General features: G+C 35.7%; 1 protein-coding gene across 3 annotated transcripts in view; it reads right to left on the reverse strand.

Annotated features, from left to right (window-relative positions):
* The window catches only part of LOC106875828 (protein sprouty homolog 3), a 174,147-nt gene that overhangs the window by 64,992 nt on the left and 91,774 nt on the right, over nt 1-17,381 (reverse strand). For all 3 annotated transcript variants that reach the window (XM_052973586.1, XM_052973587.1, XM_052973588.1), the window contains exon 3: nt 3,105-3,147. The gene's annotated coding sequence lies outside the window, so the exon portion shown is untranslated. The remainder of the gene's footprint in view (nt 1-3,104; nt 3,148-17,381) is intronic.

The following is a 17,381-nucleotide window of genomic DNA, read 5'->3' on the forward strand; positions in this document are numbered from 1 at the left end:
CCCCCTCAGATCATATTCCTTACTAATTTTAAACCGCAATCATCATCACAACCCCCACCAGTCCAAGAAGGTACTGTCTATGTTCAAGACAAACTTGTCTGAAAACAGTCTGAAGCCTTTGATCAGAAACCTTATGGATTAGTGTGTAGACCTAGGGTTGAAGAACAATAACACTTGGATAAAAATGAAACATGTAGTCATTGATAATGTTAACTACTTGCAAGTGTGTGCATTCTGCTGGATAAGTTTAAGATGTTAGTCTAGATAATATAAGGTCAAACTTAGCTTTTCACAGTGCAATGTATTGTTTCATGAACAAAGATTTTTTTTGTTTTTCGATCTGTTCAGCATTTGCCATTCATCTTTTATTTTCTCCCCACCAATTCCAGTGAAAAAAAAAATGCGTGAGCAATACTATATACAGAGTGTTGCAACCTTTATCATTCACATTATCTTGTCAAAAGTAATGCCTATTTATTTATATTGTTTTGAATTAATCATGCATTTTCATGTGGCTTTGAGGTTTTGATGAGGGAAGTTGTTAAGTTTTAGAATGATATTAAAATCAACCACAATACTTTCAAACCATCAAACCAGTACTTATTTTATCGATTCTGGAAGGACCTATGATGAAGATGACCTCAGATCATAACTAAATACTGTAAGGCATTTTGTTTGCTGCACTGCTAATCCTGCCAATCCATTATCATAATGATCTCAATCAATATTCAGTTGGAGAAGTTTCCTACACAAAAATTTACTACACTCAGAACCACTGTTATGAAATCAAAGGCACAAATGCAGAATACTGAACATCTAATTTATATTTAATTCATATTGATGTTCGACTTACTGATGTCACAAAAGTGCTGCTGTTGCTGCTGCTATTATTATTATTAATATTATTATTATTATTATTATTATTATTATCATTATTATTATTATTAAGGTGGTAAGCTGGCAGAATTGTTAGCAATACTGGGTAAAATGCTCGGCGGCATTTCGTCCATCTTTACATTCAGAGAGTTCAAATTCCACCAAGGTCAACTTTGCTTTTCATCCGGGGAAGGGGGGGGGGCTCAATAAAATAAAGTACCAGTTGAATACCAAGATCGATGTAATCAACTCATCTCCCACAAAAATTTCTGCCCTTGTGGCAAAATTTGAAACCATTATTATTATTATTATTATTATTATTATTATTATTATTATTATTAAGGTGGCAAGCTGGCAGAATTATTAGCATGCCAGGAAAAATGCTTAGTGGCAGTTTGTCTGCCTTGACATTCTGAGTTCAAATTCTGCTGAGGTCGACTTTGCCTTTCATCCTTTTGGGATCAGTAAAATAAGCACCAGTTACACACCTTGGTTGATATTATCAACTTATCCCCTCCTCCAAAATTTCAGGCTTTGTATCATTAGTAGTAATAATAGTAGTAAGTTGGCAAACTAGCAACTTAGCACACAGGACAAAATGCTGGGTGGCATTTCTTCCAAGTCTTTACAATCCAAGTTCAAATTCCACTGTGATTGACTTTGTCTTTGTCTTTCCTGGATCAATAAATAAGCACTAGTTGGATATTGGGACTGACTAAATCAATTTAACCCCTTCCTCAAAATTTCAGGCCTAGTGCATCATCATCATCATTATTATTATATACATACTATCTAGTAGTTATGAAGGCTTCAATCAGATCTTTACAAAGAGAAGAATATCTCTGGTATTCTCTGAGAGAGAGAGAAAAAAACAGGCAATTATAAAGACTATTATTTAAAACCCTTTAGATTTGACATGGAAAGAGTTGTGGTTGCAATCAAGCAATGAAAATTTTAACACCTTAAGAAATAAGTAAAAAGTGAATTTTAACACCTTAAGAAATAAGTAAAAAGTGAATTTTAACAATTTTTTGTGTGATGTTTAATATGGCTCTTCTGTTATCAGATTGCTTCAGTTTCAACAAAGATGGGACTCAGATCATTAGTCAAACACAACCCCAGTATTTTGAAATTTAGAGCTAATTTTTATACAACTACCTTGATATTTTTAAGTATCAACAAAATTTTTGCTTTCACACATTTAGTACAAAGCAGTGTTGATATTGTTATGTACCAAACACCTGCTTCAAGAATGATAAAGTTATTTTACTAAATTTTTCATTATTTTAAAAATTAACTGGAACAAAGGCACTGTATTTTAACAGAAATATGGTCACAAAAGGGTTAAAAACTTAAATATTTATTTCTTTATTGCCCACAGGGGGCTAAACACAGAGGGGACAAACAAGGACAGATAAACGGATTAAGTTGATTACATCAATCCCAGTGCGTAACTGGTACCTATTTAATTGACCCCGAAAGGATGAAAGGCAAAGTCGACCTCGGCGGAATTTGAATGGCGGAATTTGAACGGCGGAATTTGAATGGCAGATGAAATACCGCTAAGCACTTCGCTCGGCAGGATAACGATTCTGCCAGTTCGCCACTATTAGATATAGAATTACTGAACTACTGTTTACAGTGAAGAGAGGAAGTGCATATAGTCATGTTTGTTTTAAGCCTGGTACTATTTTATTAGTATCTTTTACCAAAATGCTTAGTTAGGAAAATATAAACAAATCAACATTTGTGAAGTGATGGTACAAGGACAAACAAGCATGAAATCACACACACACTGGGGACCTACACAGTTCCCATATACCCAATTCACTCACAAAGTATTGGTTGGCCCAGGGGCTACAGCAGATGATACATGTCTATGGTAATGCGTAGTGGGACTGAACTTGAAACATAGTTTCAAAATTAGCTTCTTACCTACACAGCCATGCCTGTGCATATATGTAAGATGTTTACAAAAGATGTACTAAAGATATTGTTATTCCTGTGATATTCCTGTAAGTTTTTAACTGTTAAATATTCATCATTTGTTAAAGGTTCATTAGCATGTTTGTAAATCTGATTACCCTTCACTACTTGAGAATGATATTTTCTCACCAGCAGTTGCTTCCATAAGATTTGAAACTCAGTTTTAGACACACATAAAAATTCCATTATGCAAATTAAATATTAAAACAATAAAAATTGAATAAGCTAAGATTCTGACTTACAAAGCATCTCCAGGAATGTAACCTTTTCTAAGTAGAGGATTGCCTGTAAAAGAAAATGTAATATGATATATGCGTGCTAAAATATTTAACTAATTAACTGTATATAAATAAATTAATAATAGAATAATAACAAAACAACAATGACAGCAATAATGATGGTTTAAAATTTTGGCACAAGGCTAGCAGTTTTGAGGGGAGGGATGAGTTGATTACATCAACACCAGTATTTGACCAACACTTTTATTTTATCAACCCTCAAAGGATGGAAGGTAAAATTGACATTGATGGGAACTCAACTCAGATTGCAAAGAGACGGAACATTTTATTCAATGTCCTGATGATTATGAATAATGATGATGATGATGATGAATGATAATTTTCTGTTTGTCTCCACTCCACCATTTGAGTAATGGTGTTGGTGAATTTATGTCCCTATAACTTAACGGTTCAGCAAAAGAGACTGATAGAATAAGTAGCAAGGCTTAAAAAAAAACAAGTACTTTGGTTGATTCATCCAACTAAAATTCAAGGTGATGTTCCTGCATGGCCACAGTTTATTGATTGAAACAAGTTAAAGAAAAGTGAAAGCAATAACAATAATTATTTCCTCTATAAGCACAATGCCTGAAATTTTGGGGATGGATCAAGTTGATCGCATCAACACCAACGCTCAAGTGGTACTTTTTATCAACCCCAAAAGAACAAAAGGCAAAATCAAGCTTAGCAGAATTTGAACACAGAACAATAAAGACAGACAAAATGGTCCTAAGCATTTTGTCTGGCATGCTAACCATTCTAGCAGCTCACTGTCTTTGATAATAACAACAATAATAATAATAATAATAATAATTTCTACATTTTTGCCACAAGGGGCAACAAATGATGAAATTTTACAAGAGCAAATTACAAGCTGTGAAGGATTTTGAGAATCCAGTAAAAGAAGGAGAGGAAATGAAACAACATAAATACAAAAAAACAAGAAAAATAATAAATAAAAAAACCAATAGGACAGCTAAGAAAGAGAGATAATGGCAGTGAATAAGGGAACTCCATGTATACTGGATTATCTCAACTTCCCAAAACAAGTACACACTCCTACATTCTTCTGGCTCAGTTCTCTGGACTATATAGTTATATGCTTAGAGTACACACAATCCCTCGAGCAATAGCTCTAATTGCTAATCCTGCCAATCTTTACCGTATCTTTCTTTCCATGTGGTACATGATGAAATTGACGAAACTATTGGTTAAAGACAGAGAACCCCTTATCCATAGTTCTTTCACTCTTGTTCACTATTCTATCTGTTTCACCACAGTCATGTGGACTAAAGAAAAACTAGCTGATCATCTAAATCAAAACAGAAAGAGGTGAAGAGAACTTCCTGATGAATTTGTCTGATAGCTGTGATCTGACTTCTGTTCAGTATTTGATATAACTTATATATATATATACACACACACCCATACATATATATCAATAATAACAGGTGGGCTGCTGTTCACTACAGCTTTTTCAGATATGTTCTTTATTGATGAAAAAAAAAAGTGTTACATTATACAAAAAAAAAAAACCTTTTCATCTACTATTTAAATATACCTGATTTTTGGGAATCCTGAAAATTTATATATATAAAGTTTGTTTTTATGTTCAGTTATAATAAAAAAAACTATTTTATTATTCTTATATAAGAATGTTGTCAGTGACTTTGAAGCACACACACACACATGTATTATGTAGTTAAGAAGCTCACTATGTAACCATGTGATTTTGGGTCAAATTCCACAGCATGGTACCTTGGGTGAATTTTACTAGAGCCTTGGTGGATCAATGCCTTATAGATGAATTTAGCAGATGGAAACAATGTAGAAGCCCTGTGTGTGTGTGTGTGTGTGTGTTTTCCCCTCACACCCATTTGACAACTGGTGTTGGTTGATACGTGTCTCCAGCTTTGGCCAAAAGTCCAACAGAATAGGTACCAAACTGAAAATATTAGGGGGCAGTTTGTTTGACTAACCCCTTGAAGGCAGTGCCCCAGCATGCTCACAGTTCAATGACTGAAATAAGTAAAAGATAACTGGAATATATATATAAATATAAATATATATAATTATACACAAACACCCTCATATATATATGTATATAATTTTAAAGACATTTTTGTGCTTGCATGTGTTGTATGCATGTGTGCTCATACACATATATATATATGAATTAAACTTACTAGACATAATGTTTTTTTAAGTAATGTTGGTAGCAGAGAAGTGTACCAGGAAGCTACAAGAGAAGCTAGGTGACAAAGTAGATTTAGCTAGGAGAGAGGCAGAAAGGAAGCAGTTTGCCAATGCTCTGTGATGTGAGGACCAGGGTCATGATGTGTTCCCTATAGCAAGGCAGAATGTCAGAGAAAATTGTGATGTTATAGGATAGAAATGCATTGGGACGGATGATGGTATGAATCTTCTCAATGCAGACCCAATGGAGGGCTCAATCCCAGCTGTTCAAGTTGACAGTAGTGTGATAGCAAGAGTAATTAAGGATATGAAAACAGGGAAAGACCATAGTCCACCAGGAATTATCAGTGAGATGTTGAAAATATCAGGCAGAGTGGGATACAGACTAATCACTCATGTAGGTAATCAAGTTGCCTGGGAAAGTATCATACCCAACAACTGGTGTAGCAGCATTATAGTCAAGTGCTACCAATGTAAGAGAGATGCCTTAGAAAAAAGTAACTACAGAGATGTCAACTGCTGGACCAGGTCAAGAAACGTATGAAAAGTATCATTGCACAACTAATTAGGAAGTGAGTTAATCTAGATGAAATGCAGTTAAGTTTTGTGCCAAGGAGAAGTAATAATACTGGTACCCTCTTAGTAACTGCCAAAAATAAACTGCTGTACTTGGCATTTGTCGACATGGAGAAAGCTTTTGACAAGGTCCCTTGTTCTCTCATCTCATGGTCATTGCTGAATTTATAGATAGATGAATGACTGGTGAGAGCCATCCAATTTATATACAGGGGTGGTGTCAATAAGGTGAAAGTTAGCAATGAGTATAGCAATGAATTTAGTGTCTCAGATAGGAGTCCACCAGGGTTTGGTTCTTAGCCCCCTCATACATATCATAGTCTTCTATGCCATAACAGAGGAGTTTAAGACTAGGTGCCCCCCAGAGCTCCTCTATGCTGTTGACCCCGTTTTTATAGCTGAACCTATAATAGAATTAGAAAAGAAATTTAGTAAAGACCAAAGTCCTAGTAAGCAGAAAAGCAAATTACTAATCCCTTCAAATAAATGGCTTTACTCAATATGTAGAAAATGTGTAGGTAGAAATTCCATATGGTATACCCAGTGCAAGCTTATGGATACAGAAGATATGCAAAGGTTAATAGAGAAAGTAGTCTTTGTATGTGACAGATGTACAGGAACAATAAACAGAAAGGATACACAGTAAATAATTTCAAATGCCCAGGAGATAGTTTCTGTTACCTAGATGACCAAATTAGCAAAGGTGGAGGATGCTCTGAAAGCATAGTTGCTAGAGTAAGAACTGGTAGGAGAAAGTTGAGAGTTGGTAACAAAGGGCTTCTCCCTCAGAGTGAAAGGCAGATTGTATGACACTTGTATGCGAACATCAATGCTGCATAGTAGTGAAACATAGGTTGTAAATGCAGAGGACATGTAAAGGCTTGAAAAAAAATAAAGTAAGCATGCTCTGTTGGATGTGTAATGTCAGTGTGCATGTACAGCAAAGTGTAAAAGCATTGAGAGAAAAATTGGGTACAAGAGGCATCAGATATAGTGTGCTAGAGAGGAGATGGACAAAGGAGTGAGATGTTTGGCAATTTGCTGTGCTTAAGAAGACCTGTCCCTCTAAGTAAAAAAGAAGGCCCTAAAAGCATGTTGGTTATGTTTATGTCACTCTTCCCCGAATCTCATCTTCGTTCCGTCCATGTTCTCTATTCACTGCATTCTCCTCCCCTTTACCTCCCAGTTTCCTTTGCAATCTTCTTAACTTACCTGCCCACTCGCCCTATTCAATCCTTTATACCACCTCACTTATATAACTCTTCCTGTAATTTGAAGGTATGCTCTGACAAATCTTCACATTCTCTCTCTATCCCTCTTTTTCCAACAGAGGTGGTCATGTGTCTCCTCTACTGCAAGAAACCTGTTTCTTTCTCTCCCTCTATCATATGCTAACCTATCATTACTTGGCATAAAGCTACTTCCCTCAAAACTACCCACCGATCTCAGTTGAGGGATCTTGTCTGGCAAGTTACTTGGCAACATTTAAGGTGACGAGCTGGCAGAAACGTTAGCACGCCGGGCGAAATGCTTAGCGGTATTTCATCTGCTGTTATGTTCTGAGTTCAAATTCCGCCGAGGTCGCCTTGCCTTTCATCCATTTGGGGTTGATTAAATAAGTACTAGTTACGCACTGGGATCGATATAATCGACTTAATCCATTTGTCTGTCCCCTCTGTGTGTAGTCTCTTGTGGGCAGTAATGAAATATGTTACTAGGTGACATTGCAGAGTATCATCATTGTATTCTGCATTCGGTTTTTGAGAAGTAACATATATTTCATTGGTCCAGAGGACGGTTACTCTGAAGTTTCTGTGTTCATTTGAACTAACCTAAGCAAACTACTGCACTCTACATTTGTACTGAATATTTCTCTAAATAGTTACCCAACAACTGACAAATACACACAACACACAAATGCATTTGCTTATTTTTTTATATATATTTTTCTTGTTTCCTTTTCCCAAAACTTTCAAATAAATATTTATATATTGTTTTAGATGTTTGTAATAACTTCATAAAAAAAAAAAAAGATGTCAGCAATTCTTCATTTTCAGGACCCATAGAAGTGAAAGTATTTAGCTTGTCAGTGGGTAGGTCTTTTCAAAGACAAGAGCAAAAAAAAAAAAAAAAAAAAAAAAAAAAAAAAAAAAGCAAGGGATGCAATGTTATTCTAAAAAATAAACTATCGCATCTTTGAAATCTCGAAGTTGTGAGATAATGCAGGATTGATTTAAAACAATGGTAAATGATCATTACATTTGACAGAGCAATTTGAATGCTAAAGGGTTAATACACCCAATAGATAATACATGTACTCAGTAACTTGCATGAAAGATGAGTAAGTTTTCTCTCAGAAAACGATTTTGCAGTGAGTTTCTTGCAACGGACTCTTCCATAGGTATCCAACTACAAAATACAGTTCTTCACAAATCTTCACATCCTCTCTGGATTTTTTTCCTTTTATATTGCTGTCTCAAATCAAAGGACTCATAGAGCTGGTCACCTGGTTTCTATGGCATATAATTGACTGAGGTCACAACATGTCCACCTAACAGGAAGCCAGTCCATTGCAAGGTTACTCATTTACAGCTGAGTGGACTGGAACAATGTGAAATTAAGTGTTTTGCTCAAGAACACAATGCACCGTCCAGTGCAAGAATCAAAATCATGATCTTGCAATTACAAGTACAGTGCCCTCATCACAAGACCATAAGCCTTCACACATCCTCCTCACCACAATGAGGATAAAACCAAATGTGATGAAGAGGCCTATAATAAATTTGCTGAAGAGTATCTGTGAATTTGGAATTTGTTGCTAATCATTCTCTGTCCTATTAGCATTCAATGCATCTGAGCAGTTATCATGCTCTGATCACATTAAAGTTACAGATTTAATTACAATATTTGGTAGATCCACCATCAAATAGCAACAAATAATATCAAATGCCTTATAGTGTCTGGCCAGTACTCCGCTGACCACTATTAACCCTTTCGTGTTGAAATACAATGCCTTTGTTTTAAATGATTTGAAAATTTTGAAGAATTTAATGAAAGTACCTAGTCATTTATTAAGTTGACGTTTAGAACAAATTAACAGAAAATTTTTTTATAAAAGTTTTTTTTATTTAGATTACTTTAAAAAGTTTGTATCATAGAACAAGACGCAATCTCAGGCAGATTTGTATCAATAGGGTTAATACCTCCATTTTGTAAGAAGATATTTATTCTTGTCCAAATATCTAATTCTTTCTGTATGAGTATATATCACTTTCATGGGGCTCCAGAAAACAAAACACATCAAAATATCTTATTTTCAAAAGTGCTAGAGTTATATATTTAAACTAAATATTTTTAATGATGGTATTGAGATCCACATGGTTACGAAACAAGGTTCTGGACCACGTATCTACACCTGTGCCCCATTAAACGATATATGTTGATTAAATGCCATATATATTAATCACTATTATCTAATATGTACGCCACCTGCATAACTTTTTCTCTGCTATTTTGGGGGGAAATTTTGTTTCTGATTTAAATATATATATATATATATATATATATATATATATAAAGTTACTCTTCAAAGCACAAATCCAAGCAAGATTGTTCATGGAGAAGGAGGCTGGTATACATACCAGCCTCCCGATCTCCATGCCTCGAAAGGCAAAGCTGATACAACTTGGTACCAGTGACATTGCAACTCATTTCTACAGCTGAGTGAACTGGAGCAACATGAAATAAAGTGACTTGCTCAAGAACACAACACAGCCCAATCCAGGAACTGAACTCACTACCTCATTTTTCTAATATACGCACACACACACACACACACACACACAAAAGTTCACTTCCCTAAAAATGGTTGATGGCTTCTATTACGTGTGACATAATCAGCAGTAGATGGAAAAAGCATCGTAGTCAGAAATAGAACAGAGTATAAAAAGTCTTACTTGGGCGGTTCTTACAAGACAAGCAGTGAGCACTATAGACAGGCTGGGGCAAAATTCCAATCAGATCAAAGGCGACATGTGGGTAAAATAGTATCGTGGCCTTGAAAGCTAAGAAACAGTTTTGAGCTGTAGGGAACTAAGTAGGAGAGAAGAAGCTGGATGTCAAGTGTACTTAGCAAAGAGGGAAGCAAAAAGTAAGAGATTTACCAATGTTCTGTGACATGAAGATCAGAGGTGTGAGGGGTTCAGAAATGCAAGTGTACTGGAGACAATCAAGATGTCATTGGGGAAAAGTGTGTAGGGAATGGTGACAGCACATTTGGCTTTACTGACACAGAAAATTAAGAGAAGTGGAATAGCTATTACAAGAGGTTGTTGAATGAGAGAAGAACGAATGCATGGGAGAAAGAGGGTCCACTCCAAATAGACTCAACAGATGGAATAGCCATTCAAGTTGACAGGTGTATGGTTGCAAGCACAATTAATGATAAAGACAGAGAAGACAGCTGCATCATCATGAGGAACAGTTGCTGAGATACTTAAAAATTATCTGGCAAAATAAGGCACATGGTAATCACTTTGCATGGTAAATGAGGTAACGTAGGAGGTTGACACACCCAATGGCTGGTATAGCAAGCAGTATTATTGTCAACTGCTACATGAGCAAAGGAAGAGAAAGAGAGATGGGGGTGGGTGCAATTACAGAGTCATCAAATTGTTGTATAAAGTCAAGAATTTTGCAGAAAAAGTTAAACAAGATGTGATGTATTTTGGGAAGAACATAACTGGGAACAACGCTGAACTATATTTAGCACTCAATGAACTATGATGGCCTGTCAATCAGTAAAATGGCAGTCTGTAAGGAAACTAAATATAGATGGATGGCTTGTGACAGCCCTTACAAGCCACATACAACAGTGTGAGTCAGTTAAGACAGTCAACAATGAGTTTGGCAATGGATTTAGCATATATGTAAGGATTCATCAGAACTAAGTTCTAAGTACTCTCCAGTTTATTATTGTCTTAGAGACCATATAACAGAATAGTTTAAGACAGGCTGTCTGTGGAAAGCCCTGTATGATCTAATTCTTATAGCAGAATTTATAGAAAATTTGGCAGAGAACAAATTCCAAACCTGGAAACAAAACTCAGAATTTAGGGGTTTCAAAGTAAACATAACAAAGGCTAAAGTTTTAGTATGCAAGAAAGAAAGCTATCATCAAAGAAATAGCTGTACTCAATATGCTGAAAAGAAGTCAGTAGAAAATTCCATACAGTATACTCAGCTTAAACTATGGAGTCACAAAAGGTGTTGTGAGAATCACAAGAAGGCAGAAATTGAAGGGAGATTTCCTATGTAATAGCTGTACCAGATTACCTATGTAATAGCTGTCATCATAGTAAGAGTTGTTGGCACTCCGTCGCTTACGACGTCGAGGGTTCCAGTTGATCCGATCAACGGAACAGCCTGCTCGTGAAATTAACGTGCAAGTGGCTGAGCACTCCACAGACACGTGTACCCTTAACGTAGTTCTCAGGGATATTCAGCATGACACAGTGTGACAAGGCTGACCCTTTGAATTACAGGCACAACAGAAACAGGAAGTAAGAGTGAGAGAAAGTTGTGGTGGAAGAGTACAGCAGGGTTCGCCACCATCCCCTGCCGGAGCCTCGTGGAGCTTTAGGTGTTTTCGCTCAATAAACACTCACAACGCCCGGTCTGGGATTCGAAACCGCGATCCTATGATTGCGAGTTCGCTGCCCTAACCACTGGGCCATTGCATATCCACCATAGTAAGAGTACAAACAAAATTAAATCCAGCAAATACTCAGAAGCTCCCTTTCAAGTTATCTGTCACTTTTGTTCCTTAGACGACCTAATCAGCAGTAGAGTTTTATGCACTGAAAACGTAGTAAGAGACCAGGATGAAGGATATTCAGGATTTATTACCTTGGTATGTGTCTCTCTTGAGTGAAAAGGTAGACAGCATGACATATGGAGGGGGAGGGAGTTGCAGGGTAGTGAGACTTGATTATTTCTCTAGTGCCTGTGTTAAAATAAAATGTACCCAATACATGACTTAAAAGCTGGCATCTGGAATGCATCCAGCCATATACCTATGTTCATATGAGTATGCGTAGGTATGACTATGTGGATACAGAGTTCACTTTGTTACCACATAATCCCAAGATCGATATTACTGCATCTTGGACGAGTGTCTTCTACTGAAGCTTCGGATTCACCAAAACCTTGTGAGTAAAATTAGTACATGTGTGTGTGTGTGTGCATGCATGCACATGCATGCACACACATATGCATTATAAGTCCACCCACCACATTTCTTGGGCCATCATCACTACTTCAAGGTCCTGGATACATTCCAGGCTAGTGTCTGCAATGAAGTTGTTGATGTAAGTGTGACAATGTTTTTCTCTTTTTACATCATCATAAAGTAGTTTCCACAAGACTAGTTTGGATGCTTCCAGTTCAGGGTGGTGTATGCAGTGACCAGATAGTTTCAGTCATCTTTGCTTGATCTTCTAGCTAACTTTCAGCAGGTCTCCATAAAAGCATTCATTTGAGATATGTTGCTGCCATTTCACATTTAGAGCAATTCGTAGCATTCTTGTGTAACATTCATTTAAACTGTTCGACTATTTCTTTGTCAGTGATTTGACAGTTGCAATGAACATGTGTATCTGTCTGAACGATTACATTCTGTGATTAAAGTAATATATGATGATGTTCGTCATCATTCTCTGCTAACAAAAAGTACCATAGCTTGGCATTTTAAAAGACAAAAACAATAAAAAAAAAATCTTATTACTTGAAAAACAGGAAAGAGTTAGTGACAGGAAAGGCACCCAGATGCAAAAACAATGCCCCTTCAATACATATTTGTTCAAACAATGCTAATTAGTTAAAAAAAAAAAAAAAAGTAGAGCAAACAAACAAGCATTTAATTATCTTGGTCTGCCAGATCCCATGCTAAGCACTCAAGGTCATCAATGCAAAATTCTACTTTTTTGTTCATTTTAGGAAAATTAGCAGTGGCATTAATTCTTAGTTTTAAACAATTTCATTAGTTTGAAGTTGAAGTGGTGTCTACCTACAATACATTTTTTATTAATAATAAAAATCAAATAAATTTCTTATATATCCTGCACAATGAAACCACCCAATTGCCGTATTTGTTATGAGAGAATCTGAGAAAAAGACATGTAAGTTGTCTTGCAAACAACTCGCATATGCAAGCGCTACCAGTCGTGAACTCCACATACCAGAAGCCAGCAAGTGTATGGGGTAATCAGGAGAGAATGCGCGCCGTTTTGGGGCCTACCTCTCGACGGCATCAATGCGCACCGGCCTCCCTCACTGATATGAGGCCCCGCTTGTTAGGTCAACTGGTTACTAAAAACAAAGCTCAATATTTCTCTAGCTATCGCTCATCGTCTCTTTTTAACCAAATCCAGTGGCTAGCTTTCTCCACTGTATTTTGGATATCGGTCATAGACTAATAGAATAATTATGAAGCAAGATACTTAGATACAACCATACAGCATAAAGTACAGTATAATGCAAGAACACTTTTTCCAAGTTAACTCCCTAAAACAGAGAATGGAGTAGGTTCTTAATCTTCTTGCTACCACATTTCTGTTGAAATACACTCCTAGTTTCAATTAATTTTGTAAATAATAAAAATAATAAAGACTTTAGTTAAGTAACTTTATAAAAACTGTTTTTTGGATATAAATTAACACAAAATTTTGATAGAAGATTCTAAGACTTACTTTAACCCTTCAGTTACCCCATTTCTGTTAAAATATACATTGCCTTTGTCTCAATTAATTTAAAGAATAAAAATTTATTAAAATGAATAGGGTTTTTTTTTTAACATCAGTAGGTGTTTGGGACATAATTTAACATGATATTTTGATGGAAGGTTTTAATTTAGATTACTTTAAAACAGGATGTTTGAATCATTGAACTGGGACACTCTCAGTTGGGTTGATATGGAAAGGGTTAAGATACAGCAAGTATCAAGTGACAACTATTATTAACTGAGGAAAGTTGTTAAGCAGATAAATTCTTTCTTATGAAGAATAACCTGTAAACATCGAAAAGTTATGTGAGTAAGAGAAGTTTTTCCCAAGCTAATTTGTATATAATATTAACATTGATGACTGTAGGTATGCACTTCCATATTTTATTTCAACATCAGTTAGTTGTACTCAAGTTCAAAGACAATTAAGCTTTATACTGAATTTTTAGGTTGTCTGTCATTACTAACTTAAACTTGTAATCCACTATGGCTGATATACTAACCAGCAAGCACAATCCAGATATCTTTTATTATATTTGCAGTAATAGGTTTGTTAGAAGAGAATATCTCGTGTATTTTGAAATGCAATTAAATAATTGGAACAAAAATTGGGCCCTGCATTTTGTTGAACTTGTGCAAAGTTTGAAGCAATGGATCAAAAGGAAAAGGAAGAGAATGGGCTTTGATATGCCAATGAGAGGGAGGGAATTGATGAACTATCTTGATGATTATGTCAGTATCATTGGTATTTCTGGAAATATCTCCAAGACTAAATGTCAAAAATAGATTGCCCAAACTTCCCCCTCAGCCATAAGACCTATTCCTCATTGTGATGAAGTTGACTGCTTTTGTATTTAAATAAGATAGCTGGCAGAATCATTAGTAGGTCGGGCAAAATACTTGGTGGCATTTCATCTGTCTTTACGTTCAGAGTTCAAATTCTGTCAAAGTTGACTTTGCCTTTCATCCTTTTGGGGTCAATAAGAAGAGTACCAGTTGAGCACTGGGATCAATGTAACTGACTCACCTCCTTCCCCGAAAATGCTGGCCTTGTGCCAAAATTTGAAATCAATAAGTTAGATGCCATTGATGAATGAGAATGTTGCAGAAATTTAGTAACAGAAGGGTTAAAAAATGTTTTAATGGTTAATGTACAGACTGTCCACTCCATTCATCAAGTTATAAAACCATGGATTTGGTACAGAGCTCAAATACTTTTAACACAATTGAATGTTTGGAGATTTTAAAGAGATTTGCACACTGCTTGGCAAACAAAGCGGTTGCATCATAAAATTTCCTTTTTGTGTGTTAGTTCATTGGACAGACAAAATAAAAGAAATCACAAGGTGAGAAAGGATTGACCAGAAAGAACAAATTTTGATGTTGGAAGAAACGATATCATTAATACTCATCACCTACTTACTCTTAGTAAAACCAGAAAATATCTTTTTCTTAGAAGTTCATATCAAATTATGCTTGATGAAACAATTAATCCTTTACATGGAGTAACTCTTTCAAATACCAAGTGTGGAAAATAACCTGGTTTTAAACCTTTTGTTACCTTATTTCTTGTAAAAAAATACATTACTTTTGTTTCAATTAAATTTGCAAAATAATGATGAATTTAGTAAAGTAACTTTGTCATAATTAGAACATAAATTAACATGAAATATTGATGGGAAATTTTAATTTAGATCACTTTAATTCTTTAGTTATCATATTTCTGTTGAAACACACTACGGTTGTTTCAATTAATTTTGAAAATAAGAATTTAGTAAAACAGCTGCCTTTACAGCTGGTGTCTGGAACATGAATTGACAAAATTTTGATGTCAGGTTTTCATTTAGATCATTTTAAAACATGCAATTTGTATCATAGAACTAAGGGTGGTCACAGACCAGTTGGTATCAGAAGGGTTAAGTAAAAAAACCAAAAAAACCTGAAACAAGTATATCTTTGAGATAGACCTAAGATAAGAACATTAATGAAAAACGAACTATTTGCAAATTTACTTTTAAATCTGTGGGAGAAAAATGCTTGGGTAGCATCCATAGAAGTTATGAATAACTTCTGGGGCAACAACAAATCTGAAAACTATGAAGACTTAGTGAATTAGTTCTTTCCTTCCAGAAGTTAGAATGTAATATGAGCATTAAAGTGTATTTCTGTCACAGTCATTTAGACTATTTCCCTGCCAATTTAGGGGCTGTTAGTAAAAATATCAGAGACCGCTGAATACAAATATGAAAGCAGACAATTGTTGGTGCCTAATAAGAGAATGAAACAAAAGTGATTATGTTCGACAATCCAAAAAGAAGAAGAAAAAAAAAACTGCTTCCTTAAACAGTGCACTTGCCGAACCGAACTTGTTTTTTATGCTTATTCTACATCTTCAGACGTTGAATTAATATGAAACAGATGGAATTTGTTGGCTGGGTTGATGCATTTCTTCCCATAATGCAATGCTGTTTACTATTACACACACACGCATGTGTGTGCGTGTGTGTGTGTGTGTGTGCATGCACGCGTGTGAAAGTGTGTGTGGATGTGATTTCAGTCATATTTGATGTGTTTTACTGTTTTTTCATGACTGGAGAATACAAGAATGACTATGTTTGTGTAATAAAATATGCCAATTTTTAATACATTTTTGCAAAATATATCTGGCTTTTATAAATATAAACAATACTTGGCATCATAGAGAAGTTCTTCCAAAATTAGAAAAGATGGATGCCTTATATGAAAAAAAAGCAATGAATTTTTTTCAAAATGTTGTGCAGTCTAACATACACCTACCCTACCCTACACACACACACACACACACACACACACACACATATGAACAAACAATAAAATTAAGGTACAAAGCATCTAGTGTAATCCAAATGGTAATTTGTGATAATCCAGCAACAGCCTCGAGTGGTACTCCAAAATTCAGGATGGAAATGGTGGAAGATGGATGTCCACATGAATGTGCGATGAATAGAGACAGACCATAAAAAATGACCAATGCAAGGGATAAACTACAGAAGTTTTCAAGCCGGGACAGAAGGATTACATAGAAAGAAAATTGAAGTGTCAGTGGTAGTAGAATTTAATACACCCAGGCATGGCTGTCTGGTAAGACTGCTTCCCAACCACATGGTTACAGGTTCAGTCCCATGACATGACATCTTAGGCAAGTGACACTTGCCATTACATCTATGAGACAACAAATACCTTATAAGTGGATTTGGAAGACAGAAATTGAAAGAAGCCCATCATGTGTATCATCATCATCATCATCATCATCATCATTTAATGTCTGTTTTCCATGCCGGCATGGGTTGGCTGGCTTTACAAGAACTGGCAAGGCCAGGGGTTGCACCAGGTTCCATAGTCTGTTTTGGCATGGCTTCTACAGTTGGATGCCCTTCCTAATGCCAGCCACTTTACAGAATGCACTGGGTGCTTTTTTTGTGTGGCACCATCATCAGTGCTTTTTACGTGGCATTAGCACTAATACTTGATTTCAGGATCTCAGTGGTGGGCATGTCTTCTCAAGTACGGCAATGTTGTCACATATTTTGGTCCTCTTCATTAAGTTCAGCATTTTGAGATCAATATAGTCTTCTACCTGGCCAGCTCCTGTCAAACCATCCAACCCATGCTATGGAAGATAGGCACTAAATGATATTGATATATATATA

The sequence above is a fragment of the Octopus bimaculoides genome, chromosome 16 (genome assembly GCF_001194135.2).
Source record: "Octopus bimaculoides isolate UCB-OBI-ISO-001 chromosome 16, ASM119413v2, whole genome shotgun sequence".
NCBI lineage: Eukaryota > Metazoa > Mollusca > Cephalopoda > Octopoda > Octopodidae > Octopus > Octopus bimaculoides.